Below are 12,547 nucleotides of genomic sequence, written 5' to 3'. Positions count from 1 at the left end.
ATCCTTGATTATAGTCCTTTCTTTGTTCTAGTTTCAGTCATAAGATTTAAAGATGGACTTTAATGAAGGCTCCCAGCATATCTGACCTGTATTTAACATAAAAATAAAACAGGACAAAAGGCAACGGAAACTTTCAAAATGTTAAAGTTAATAAAAAAACAAAAAGACGTTGATTGCAATTTTAGACAGACAGGACAAGTGCTTCCTGATAGGATATTGTATTTAGAACAAGTTTACAAACTCTTTTTAGTTTTAATGCACATCATACCAAAATGTGATACACATTGGCAGAAAGAAACAAAGAAAACATGCTATTGGCTTTGAATTGCTATAAACCTACGGCAAAGTTAGACTAAAATAAAAAAGGCATAACAATGGGAATAAAAGCGCTGCATTGGCCAACATGGCGCTGCAGTACTCTTCTTTTAAGTAGCATGTGGATGATCAGGAAAAATGCTGACAATCATAGTGCAAGAGTCTGAAGTGGGCTGTCTCAGTGCCCCATCTTATAATTATTTGCAACATAACGCTGGTGACATAGCTAAAGCTGTCTCTAGGTCAGTCCTTAAAATGAAGAGCGAGATATCTTCAGTAATCAAGTCATACCATTTCCATCATATGCAGCTGAAACAAATCTTCACCTATCTTTCTTTCTTTCACCCTGTGTCAGTGGTGAATGTTTATATTTCCCCTAGGCTGCACTTTGACAAATGACTAAGCCTCTCCATAACTTCAAATGATTCTATGCAAAGCATTCAGAAAACTGTTGCAATGAAGCTGCTTCACTCAGTGGGCTAAAAAACATATTTTGTTCACTGGTGTCTGGCTAGATATCAAATTGTATTCAATAAATTATTACTAACAGAACAGGCTACAATATTGTCATTACTGCATTCATCGGCAATAAAAATGAAAAACATCTTCCATGCCATTCACATCAGTCAACTTGGGAAAACAGGGTTTTTATTCCACCGTTTATTCTCACCATGCATCGAGTTGATGCTGCCCGCTTATGGAGCAGGCTGCTTCTAAAGCTATAGGGCATAAAGGGATTATTCATGCTTCTAAAAAACAAAATAATATTATACTGTGTTAAGTTGATCAAACGAGTCAAGTTTGAGAGAATAAGTATTTATTCTATAACTGAACACTGCCAACAGGCTCACTCCTCCTTCATACAATTTCTCCCTTCAGCTGTCGCAGGCGCTAAACACAGAACTCCTATACAGAATGGGAGCTCGAGCCATGACAGCACTACTTTTAAAAGTAAAACACAACACATCCGTTCCCATTAAACATTAAAAACGTACTTATAACAGCATATATGTAACGAAGAAAGTTACGCACATTTGAAAAATAACAATGAACATAAAAAACACATGGGAAAAAATACAAATGAAAGCATCATCCCTCACATACATAATCACACATCCACAGGATTCCTACGCAACATTTTCTCTTTCATGGGAACCTGCACACCCTTATCCACAATATCCTCAGACTGACAATTAGTAATCTTTATCTCTTTTTCAAATCTAGTGGTATCCCCCATTTTTTTCAGGACTCACAATAGTCTCTCTTCTTCTAGGAGTCTCTTCTTCTTCCCACAAGCTTCCATCACAATTCTTACTCACACCATCAGGACACTCCTTTCTATATCCTTGCCTTTCACCTTTCAAAACAGCAATTGTTTTGAGGTTCCATAATTTACCATCCCTTAGGCTTACAGCATTTTTCAAAATGTTTGTGTCACCTCCAAAGGACCTGAAAATCTACTTACTCCATTTCTCACCCTCCAGGGTTTGTTTACTTGAACCAACGTTCCAAGTTTAATACTTGAACCTCTGCAAATTGATCCTTTTTTATCATCACATCTTCGTTTGCATTTCTTATGGGTATCCTCAATGGTTTTCCTAACTATTTCCAAATCTACTTCACAAGAGGTAGATTTCAGTAACCATGCAGGATTACTTTTGGTTCTTGGAACATGACCTCTCATATTTTCAAATGGGGAATATGTTGTCATATCATTAACAGTAACCTTATAAGTCCATACAGTATAATACATTTGTAACTCCCAATCTTCCCTATCGCCCTCTGCCATCCTGATTGCCCCTTTAAGCACTCTATTGAACCTTTAGATCATACCATTTTCAAGAGGATTATAAAGAGAAGTGGTACAGTGTTTGATTCCAACCCTCTTAAAATATTTCTTGGACTTGCCGGACATAAATTGTACACAATCAGCGACGGCTCGTGGAGGGAGTTACGGTGGGGCAGGAGGGTGGGGAGGGGGAGGGGCAGGGTGGAGGTTGCAAAAAACCGGCATATGGATAATTGCAGGTAAGTAAACAATTTAATTAATAAAACGAATTTCGTAGTGCGCCTTGCATCGCAAAATGCAATGCAGTGCGAGCTACGAAATTCGTTTTATTAATTAAATTGTTTACTTACCTGCAATTATCCATATGCCGGTTTTTAGCAACCTCCACCCTGCCCCTCCCCCTCCCCACCCTCCTGCCCCACCGTAACTCCCTCCACGAGCCGTCGCTGTACACAATTATCAGTGATTATGGTAACCGGTAATCATCCCTGCGTGAAAAACCTTGCTATGAAAACGCCCATTCCTGGCCACCAATATCCTTTTAACTCTTTTATTTGTTCTCACTGTCCCATCATGGCCTTTGTGACCTTGCATGGTAATATTATTCCGCAAAGTATACCGTGGAATTACTCTATCTTCTCACCAAATTATACTATCCACCAAAGTCAACTACTTTCTAATCCCCCAAAAACTTCTCATCTCAGACTTCAATGCTCCCTTTGTTGGTCAGCCATCTAATATGTATAAAAACACCTCTTGTAATAACTTATCTTCGCTGTACTCTTTCATCCACACTTCTTTATCTATAACAGGAAAACCATGATCATGTACCCAGCAGTAAAATCCTTTTTAATTTGTAAAGGCATTCTGGACAACAAATCTGCAGTTTCTTACTATTTTCCTGGCACATACATAATTTTGTAGATAAACTATTTAAATCTCTAGACATTCTTGCTATGAGTGCAGAAGCTTTTATCATACCTTCTGTGGTGTGTAGTCTGACCAAAGGTTTGTAGCCACTCCTTAACAAACATTGCTTTCCCCACACATATGATCTGAAATGCTCTAATGCCCACACGCAAACTTGAGTTTCTTTCTCAATAACAGAGTATTTAACTTCAGATAGTGTTAGAGCTCTCAAAGCAAATGCTATGACTTTTTCTCCCTTCTCCTTTACTTGAGACAGTACAGCACATATTCCCTTGCAACTTGCATCTGTGTTAATCACACTTATTAGGTTGAGATCAAAACCACTCAATGCTTCAGCACTAGCAACAGGCATTTAATATCAGCAAATTCTCTTTGACAGTCCTTGCTCCGCTCAAATTTGCACTTGTGCTTAAGTAAATAGTGAATATTAAAAGCTCTGGTTGAGAAATGTTGTACATATTTAGAACAAAACTTGGAGAGACAGATGAATGATCTTACATCTTCCTTTCTCACAGATTCTGGCACAAAGTGGGGTGCGTCTACCAATTCAGATTTGGGTTTTGCTCCATCCTTTCCAATCACATGGCCTAAATAAATAACGGTAGGGAGACAAAATATCGAAATTTAAATATCGATATACAATATTATCGATGTTTTAATTTCGATGGTATAGAATATCGATGTCCAGAATATCGACAGACAGAATATCGTTTTTATGGTATGTATTTTACTAATATCGAAATTTAATAATATCGAAATTATGTTTAGTGTTTTGTGTTTTATTATGTTGTTTATATGTTTGTTAAATATGTTATTAAATGCATGTTAGAAAATTAGTAATTTTGTTTATATTTTGCGTTTTAGTATCAGAGCGGGTTGTGGGTTTATAGGCGAATAGGGTGGGAAGTAATTTAATATTAATGATTTAATTGAAAAATATTTTAAAATATTTTTAAATCATAATTAATAGGTAAATAATTAATAATAATTCGTTAATTAAATTAATTAGAGTTAATGTGCTAATATAATTTATTGTTGTTATTGTTAATTAATAACTAATTGGTAATTAATTTATATTAATGAGTTAATTACATTAATTAGAGTTAATGTGCAAATAAATAGAATTATTTGTTATTGGTAATTAATAATTAATTGGTAATTAAGTATTATTAATTAGTTAATTACAATAATTAGAGTTAATGTGCTAATATATGTAATTTTTTTAATTGTTAATTAATAATTAATTAGTAATTAAATAATATTAATTATTTAATTAAATAAATTAGTAATTTTTACCCCTACGCTATCCAACGCATTCCCTACTGTTGCACCCTCTGGAGTGGGAATAGGAATTTTTACCCCTACGCTATCCAACGCTTTCCCTACTGTTACACCCTCTGGATTGGGAATAGTCATTTTTATCCCAACGCTATACAACATTTTCCCTACTGTTGCACCCTCTGGAGTAGGAATAGTAATTTTTACCCCTACGCTATCCAACGTTTTCCCTACTGTTGCACCCTCTGGAGTGGGAATAGTAATATTTACCCCTACGCTATCCAATGCTTTCCCTACTGTTGCAACCTCTGGAGTGGGAATAGTAATTTTTACCCCTACTCTATCCAACACTTTCCCTACTGTTGCACCCTCTGGAGTGGGAATAGTAATTTTTACCCATACGCTATACAACATTTTCCCTACTGTTGCACCCTCTGGAGTAGGAATAGTAATTTTTACCCCTACGCTATCCAACGCTTTCCCTACTGTTTCACCCTCTGGAGTGGGAATAGTAATTTTTACCCCTACGCTATCCAACGCTTTCCCTACTGTTGCACCCTCTGGAATGGGAATAGTAATTTAAACTCCTACGCTATCCAACGCGTTTCCTACTGTTGCACCCTTTGGAGTGGGAATAGTAATTTAAACCCCTACGCTATCCAACGCTTTACCTACTGTTACACCCTCTGGAGTGGGAATAGTAATTTTAACCCCTACGCTATCCAACGCTTTGTCTACTGTTGCACCCTCTGGAGTGGGAATAGTAATTTAAGCCCCTACGCTATCCAACGCTTTTCCTACTGTTGCACCCTCTGGAGTGGGAATAGTAATTTTTACCCCTACGCTATCCAACGCTTTCCCTACTGTTGCAACCTCTGGAGTGGGAATAGTAATTTTTACCCCTACTCTATCCAACACTTTCCCTACTGTTGCACCCTCTGGAGTGGGAATAGTAATTTTTACCCATACGCTATACAACATTTTCCCTACTGTTGCACCCTCTGGAGTAGGAATAGTAATTTTTACCCCTACGCTATCCAACGCTTTCCATACTGTTTCACCCTCTGGAGTGGGAATAGTAATTTTTACCCCTACGCTATCCAACGCTTTCCCTACTGTTGCACCCTCTGGAATGGGAATAGTAATTTAAACTCCTACGCTATCCAACGCGTTTCCTACTGTTGCACCCTTTGGAGTGGGAATAGTAATTTAAACCCCTACGCTATCCAACGCTTTACCTACTGTTACACCCTCTGGAGTGGGAATACTAATTTTAACCCCTACGCTATCCAACGCTTTGTCTACTGTTGCACCCTCTGGAGTGGGAATAGTAATTTAAGCCCCTACGCTATCCAACGCTTTTCCTACTGTTGCAATATGTGGAGTAAGTAAATATATTAATTTATATGTAGACTTTTTAATTTATATTAAATGTATATGTATTACTTATTATTGTTTAAATATGTTTTAATGTTTTTATTTAATATTTGTAAAATTATATGTATTAATAAATTATTTTTACATTATTAATACATTTAAAAAAATGATATTTTTAATGTCGATATTTTTGTACTACGATATTTTTTTTCCGATATTTTTGTACTTACCTTTATAAAGATATAACTCCGATATTTTTGATTTCGATATTTTTGTGTCGATATTTTTGTATGTAGATATTTTGTCTGTTGATATTATGTCAGACATTCATAAATAACAGACTTGACTGCAAATTTGCACTTAGAACATTCTCATTTAATATTCCAAACACTTTTTTCAAAACATCATCATGCTCCATTTCGTCCTATCATCTTGGAAGCATTTGACATTTGAAGTTCTTTGGTACATTATTTGTTGAAAGATGCAAAGTCATACAGCATTCTTTTATACATGTAGCAGCCCATGAGGGTAACAAATTTTCTATAGGGCCTGAACCCTCTCAATTTAATCTTGGAAGCATTTAACATTTAGAATTCTTAAAAACAATTGGTGCATTATTTGTTGAAAGATGCAAAGTCAGGCAGCATTATTTTATGCATGTGTCAGCCCATGAGGGTAACAAATGTTGTAAAGGATCTGCACCCTCCCTTTAAGGAAATCTGGTGATAGGCTGCAGAAAGAGCTATCGTGGTGAATGTGTTCGAATTTATTGCAAGGGCCAGCATTTCAGTAGTTCTTGGCAACTGAAATTAATCTACCAGAATATTGTTATTAAGATGGCGCAAGTCAATACATAATCTAATTGTTCCATTACTATCCCTTGCCACCACAATGGGAGAAACCCACTCCAGTGATTCAACTCCTTCAATAATGTAATCTTTAACAAGTTTCTGTAGTTCCATTGGTACTTCCTCCTATCTAAGTAAAATAGGTATATTTCTAGCTCTATGATTTTTTGGGATTGCATAGATTTACAGCACAGTCTTATGCTGGTAGTAACTCAATTTCCATATATTTCCACTAAATACATCGGGAAATATATTTAAAATGGTCTGTGGCATACTTTCCCTTATCAACAATCATCACAGGTCCTAAACTATTGAGATTCAACATCATGTGCTAGTTACCCTGGTCATACGACCTAAGCACCAACGATGGTCCCTTATTTGCAACATACAATTTGCTGAGAGCTTTATGACCTTTAAACCTAAAAGTGAGCATCCGGTATCCTAACCTCTTAATTTTTTCATCAGAATAACTTTCAGGACTAATATCAGGTTTTTCCAATTCACTACCTCTTCTGTCCACAAACGTGCATCTCCATACACCTTTATTAACAATAGCATACGGAGAACCAGAATCTGCACAAAGTTGGATGCTTACTCTTCCAATCCTCATATGACATTACATTTTTTCGTTACTTTTTGGTTATCAATATATAAAAAAAAAAGCGATACCATCACTAATATTTAAAACAAACTTGCCACCACCTTCCTCCTGATTTCTGTCTTCCTCACTAGAATCTTCTTCCTCTAAACATATAGGGCTAGATGGAGGTAAATCTTATTTACCGATTCATAAATATTGAATTTTACCGATTCGGTATTTATGAATCGGTAAATAAGATGTAGGTAAAAATTCGGTAATTTACACCGAATCTGTAAAAATACCGAATTGCCAAGGGGGATGGGGTGTCACTTTGACACCCTGTTACACCCCTCTTTCTGGCTTGTGTGCCATGTGACACACATACATGCCCTAAGGGCATGTATGTGTGTCACATGGCACAGGTGTACATGCACAGATGTGCATGTACACAGGAATTCGTTATTTACCACCCAATGGTATTAGGTGGTAAATAACGAATTCTAAAGGCCCTGTAGCACTGTTTAAAGTGCTACCTACATAAAAAATTACCGATTCGGTAATTTTACCGATCCGTAATTTTACCGATTCGGTCAAATTGGCGAATCGGTATGTTTTTGCTACCCCTACATACCAATGTCCGAATACCGGTCGGAAACAGACAAAAATTGGTATTTTCGGCCGTTTCCGACCGGTATTTGAACACCTACATCTGGCCCTTTACTTTTTCATTTCCCTATTTCTTACTAGCCTTAGAGAAATGTCCAACAATGCCACAGTTAGAGCATTTTTGTTTCGATGCAAGATGAAACTTGCTATGGCAGTGGTAGCATCTTAAATATTCCCTATTTTGTAACTATGTATGTTTTTGTCACTATGCTTAAAATCCTTTTCTTTTACTAGCCTTTTACTGAGATGGTTTACTTGTAAACATTCATTACTTTTCTCTTTGACTTCTTTCTGAATAACCTTAACACTCCTATTTGATAACTCTGCCTTTCTGACACCCTCCAGAATATCTTTTAAGCTAGCATCTCCATAAACCCACAGTCTTTCTTGAATTGCAGCTTCATTTATGTGCATTACTACCTGATCGCTTATTAAATCTTCATGCACGTTTACAAAATTTAAATCGAAAGACAATGACCAAAGAGCCACTACGTAATCCTCAACAGTTTTGTTGGTATTCTGTTTTCATTTAAATAATTTGTATCTTACAATATCTATGCATACCTTAGGGGAAAATGAGAAACAAATGATCAAAATCCGCTATAGGATTACGATAAATATATTTCTGCTTCCCCCAGCACCTCTGGTCATTTGTTCAAAAACTTTTAACCCTTCTGGTCCAACAGAATGTAAGAAAATTGTTTTTTTCTGTGCTGGGAACATCTTTTCCCCTTCCTCAACAGTTGCCATATAATTTAGAAAATAAACCAGGAACCCTGGATCTCTGCACCACCAACGCTATGACCCAGTGGCACGCCACACCCTCAACCCAGGCTGCAACAACAACTGCAAGCTTGCATCACCAGTCGACATCCATGGACCCTTCAGCCATCACCGACGCTGGCATACCGGAGCACCGACAAGACCACGGACCTAGCGCAACCCACCCGAAAGGACACAACCAAACCGAAGACCCAGTAATGCATCCTCCTCAATGTCCGATCCCTCCACAAACACACCACCGAAATCTGGGACATCCTCGACGGCACCACCCCGGAATTCGCATTCTTTACCAAAACCTGGACCAACACCACCTCGGGACCGGACATCGCCATCGCCATTCCTCAATGATACAAGATCTCCAGAAAGGACCGTCCCACCCACCCGGGAGGAGGAATCGCCATTGTCCACAAATTCACCCTCCACCTGAGCACACTCCCCGATGAGCCCACAGACATGATAGAACGCCTTCACTTCAAGATACTGGCCAGCCCTACCTCAACCCTCTGAGGTACCCTCATCTACCAACCCCCTGGACCCTGCAGAATTTTCACCAACTCTATCACGGACATCATCTACCCGCATTCCATTGTGTCCACCAACTACACCCTACTGGGAGACCTCAACTTCCACCTCGACAATCAACTGGACCGCAGCACCACCTCCACAACATTGGACTCCGCCAGATCGTGACCGTACCCACACACTCAGCAGGACACACCCTCGACCCCCTCTTCACAACAGGAAACTCCATCACCTTCAGCCACACCACCGAACTCCCATGGTCTGACCATTGATGCGTTCACTTCACCTTCAGAACACCCACTATCCACAGACACCAGCACCTGCTCCCATGAAGAAACAGGACCAGAATCACCGACGACCAGCTAACTTCATCACTCAGCAACTCCACCCCAACCATTGCAGAAAATGATGACCCCAACACCGCAGCCCGAACCCTGCACAGATGGATCTCCAAAAGCGCCAACACCATAGCCCCCCTCAAGAAAAACAACACCCACGCCAAGAAAGCTAGATGGTTCACTATCAAACTTAAAAAGTCCAGACGCATTTGCCGCTGCCTCAAAAAGGCCTGGAGTAATAACACATTCACAGAAGCCCACAACAACTTCAGAGCCGCCACCAATGCCCACCACCAACTCATCAGAAAAACAAGGGAAGAAACGATTGAAGACAGAATCTCCACTCATGCACACACAGCAAAGAAGTCTTCAACATCATCAAGGAGTTCGCCCAACCCACCAGCGAGTCCACCGACATCCCTCCTTCACAAGACCTCTGCGACAAACTCAGCACCTTTTTCCACCACAAGATCAAGAGCATCTACAACAACTTCGACGAAGACAACCAACACAATGAACCCTCACCAACCAACCCCGACACCCTGAAGCCAGTGATCGACAATTGAGCAGCCCGCACCATCAAAAACACATTGAAGACAATGAAGTTAATCCACTCTGGGGCCCCCATGCACCCCTGCCCCCACCACATTTTCAACAGAGCCGCTGATACCATCGCACCCATGCTCTGCCACACCATCACCTGCTCCCTGGCAACCGCCTTGTTCCCTGACAACTGGAAACACGCTGAGATCAACCCCCTCCTGAAGAAACACTCGGCGGACCCCACCAACCTCAAACGCTACAGACCCATCTCCCTGCTCCCGTTCCCAGCAAAAGTAATCAAGAAAGCCATCAACAGCCAACTCACCACATTCATCAAAGAGCAAAACATCCTCGACTCCGCCAAATCCGGCTTCAGAAAAAACCACAGTACGGAAATTGCCCTCCTCGCCGCAAAAGACGACATCCGTACCTTACTGGACCAAGGAGAAACAGCAGCCCTCATCCTCCTCAACCACTCAGTGGCGTTCAACATAGTCTCTCACCGCACCCTATTATGCAGACTCTTCGATGCAGAGATCCAAGACAAGGCCCTTGACTGGATCCGATCTTTCCTCTTGGCACAACGCAGCGGGTTCTGGCTCCCCACTTCCTCTCGGACCCTACACCTACCAGCTGCGGAGTCCCCCAGGTGTCCTCCCTCAGCACAACGCTCTTCAATGTCTACATGGCTCTGCTCGCCCTCACCTCCAGAACCTATGGACTCAACATTGTGTCATACGCAGAGGACACCCAACTCATCCTCTCCCTATCCAACGAGTTCAACACCGCCAGACACAACTTTCGAGAAGGCATGGAACCCGTCACTAAATGGATGAAAAACAGCTGCCTACAACTAAACACTAACAAAACGGAAGTACTCATCATGGGCCCAAACCCTGGCACCTGGAACAACACCTGGTGGTCGCCCTTCCTCGGAAGCCCGCCCACCCCCACGGACCACACACACAACCTGGGAATCATACTGAACTCAGAGCTCAAAATGGACCACCATATCAACTCTGTCTCGTCCTCCTGCTTCCACATCCTCTGCCTCCTATGTAAGACCTCCAAATGGGTCCCCCTTGGACACAGAAATACTGTCACTCACGCCCTGGTCACCAGCATGCTCGACTACAGCAATGCACTCTATGCCGGAATAAACAAAAACCTCACCTGCAAGCTACAGAACATCTAAAATACCGCTGCAAGACAGGTCCTCGATCTGCCAAGACACTGCCACATCTCCCAGCACCTGCGCACACTCCACTGGCTCCCCATCAAAGGTAGAGTCACCGTCAAGATGCTAACCCACGCTCAGAAGGACCTCTACTACACCAGACCAGCATACCTGAAAAGCCAACTCAAATTCCACGCACCCCAAATTTCCCTACGATCAGCCCAGTTCTCCTACGCCGTGGTCCCACGCACCAGAAATACCAGATCGGGAGGCCGCTCCATCTCCTTCCGCGCGGCCAGAGCCAGGAAAGACCTTCCGCTCCACCTCAGACAGATAACATTGCTCCCCATCTTCACAAGAAACCTCAAAACCTGGCTCTTCAACAGCCCCCTCCTTGATGGACTGGAACCAGCAACCCCACCCGACCCCACCCGACCCCCCCCAGTGCCTTGAGCCCCTTATGGGTGATTAGTGGCGCTTTACCTAACACCTGATTGATTGATTGATTGATTGATTGATTGATTGATTGATTGATTGATTGTGGCCATTTCATACATGGGACACTACCTGCAGGTCAAAATGGTTCGGAGGAACGAAAGAGAAATTGTGTGCACTCATGTTTTCAAGAGAGGACTCGTTCACTGTACCGAAGTTTACTACAGTGTCCTTTCTTCACCTCACTGGCACATCGAGGACTAAGGGCTAGATGTAGGTAGGAAAGATTTACCGATTTTAAATTACCGAATTTTTTACCGATTCGGTAATTTAAAATCGGTAAATCTATGGGTCCGACATGTAGGTATTCCAGATGTGCTGGAATACCGAATCGGATGAATTCGGTATTTACCGATTCGGTAAATACCGAATCGGTAATGCCCATTCATTCCCATGGGATTTGAAGCCCATAGGAATGAATGGGCATTACCGATTCGGTATTTACCGAATCGGTAAATACCGAGTCACACAAGGGTGCAGGGGGTGTCACTTTGACACCCTCTGGCACCCCCAAAACAGGCACGGGTGCCATGTGGCAGGCATACCTGCCCTAAGGGCAGGTCTGCCTGTCACATGGCATAGGTGTGCATGCACACATGTGCATGCACACCGGAATCGGTATTTTACCATCAAATTGGATTTGATGGTAAAATACCGATTCGGTAAGGCTCTTGGGACTCTGTAGAGTCCCACCTACATATGGGTGGCTCCGAATTGGTAAATTTACCGATTACTTATTTTACCGAATCGGTAAAATTACCGAATCGGTAATTTTACCGATTCGGTAAAATAATGCCCCCTACATACCATTCGCCTATTTACCGATCGGTAACGGCCGAAAATACCGATTTTCGGCCATTACCGACCGACCTACATCGGGCCCTAGTTCACTGAAAAAAAAATTGT

The sequence above is a fragment of the Lissotriton vulgaris genome, chromosome 3_1 (assembly GCF_964263255.1).
Source record: "Lissotriton vulgaris chromosome 3_1, aLisVul1.2, whole genome shotgun sequence".
Classification (NCBI taxonomy): Eukaryota; Metazoa; Chordata; class Amphibia; order Caudata; family Salamandridae; genus Lissotriton; species Lissotriton vulgaris.
This window is presented reverse-complemented; position numbering follows the sequence as displayed.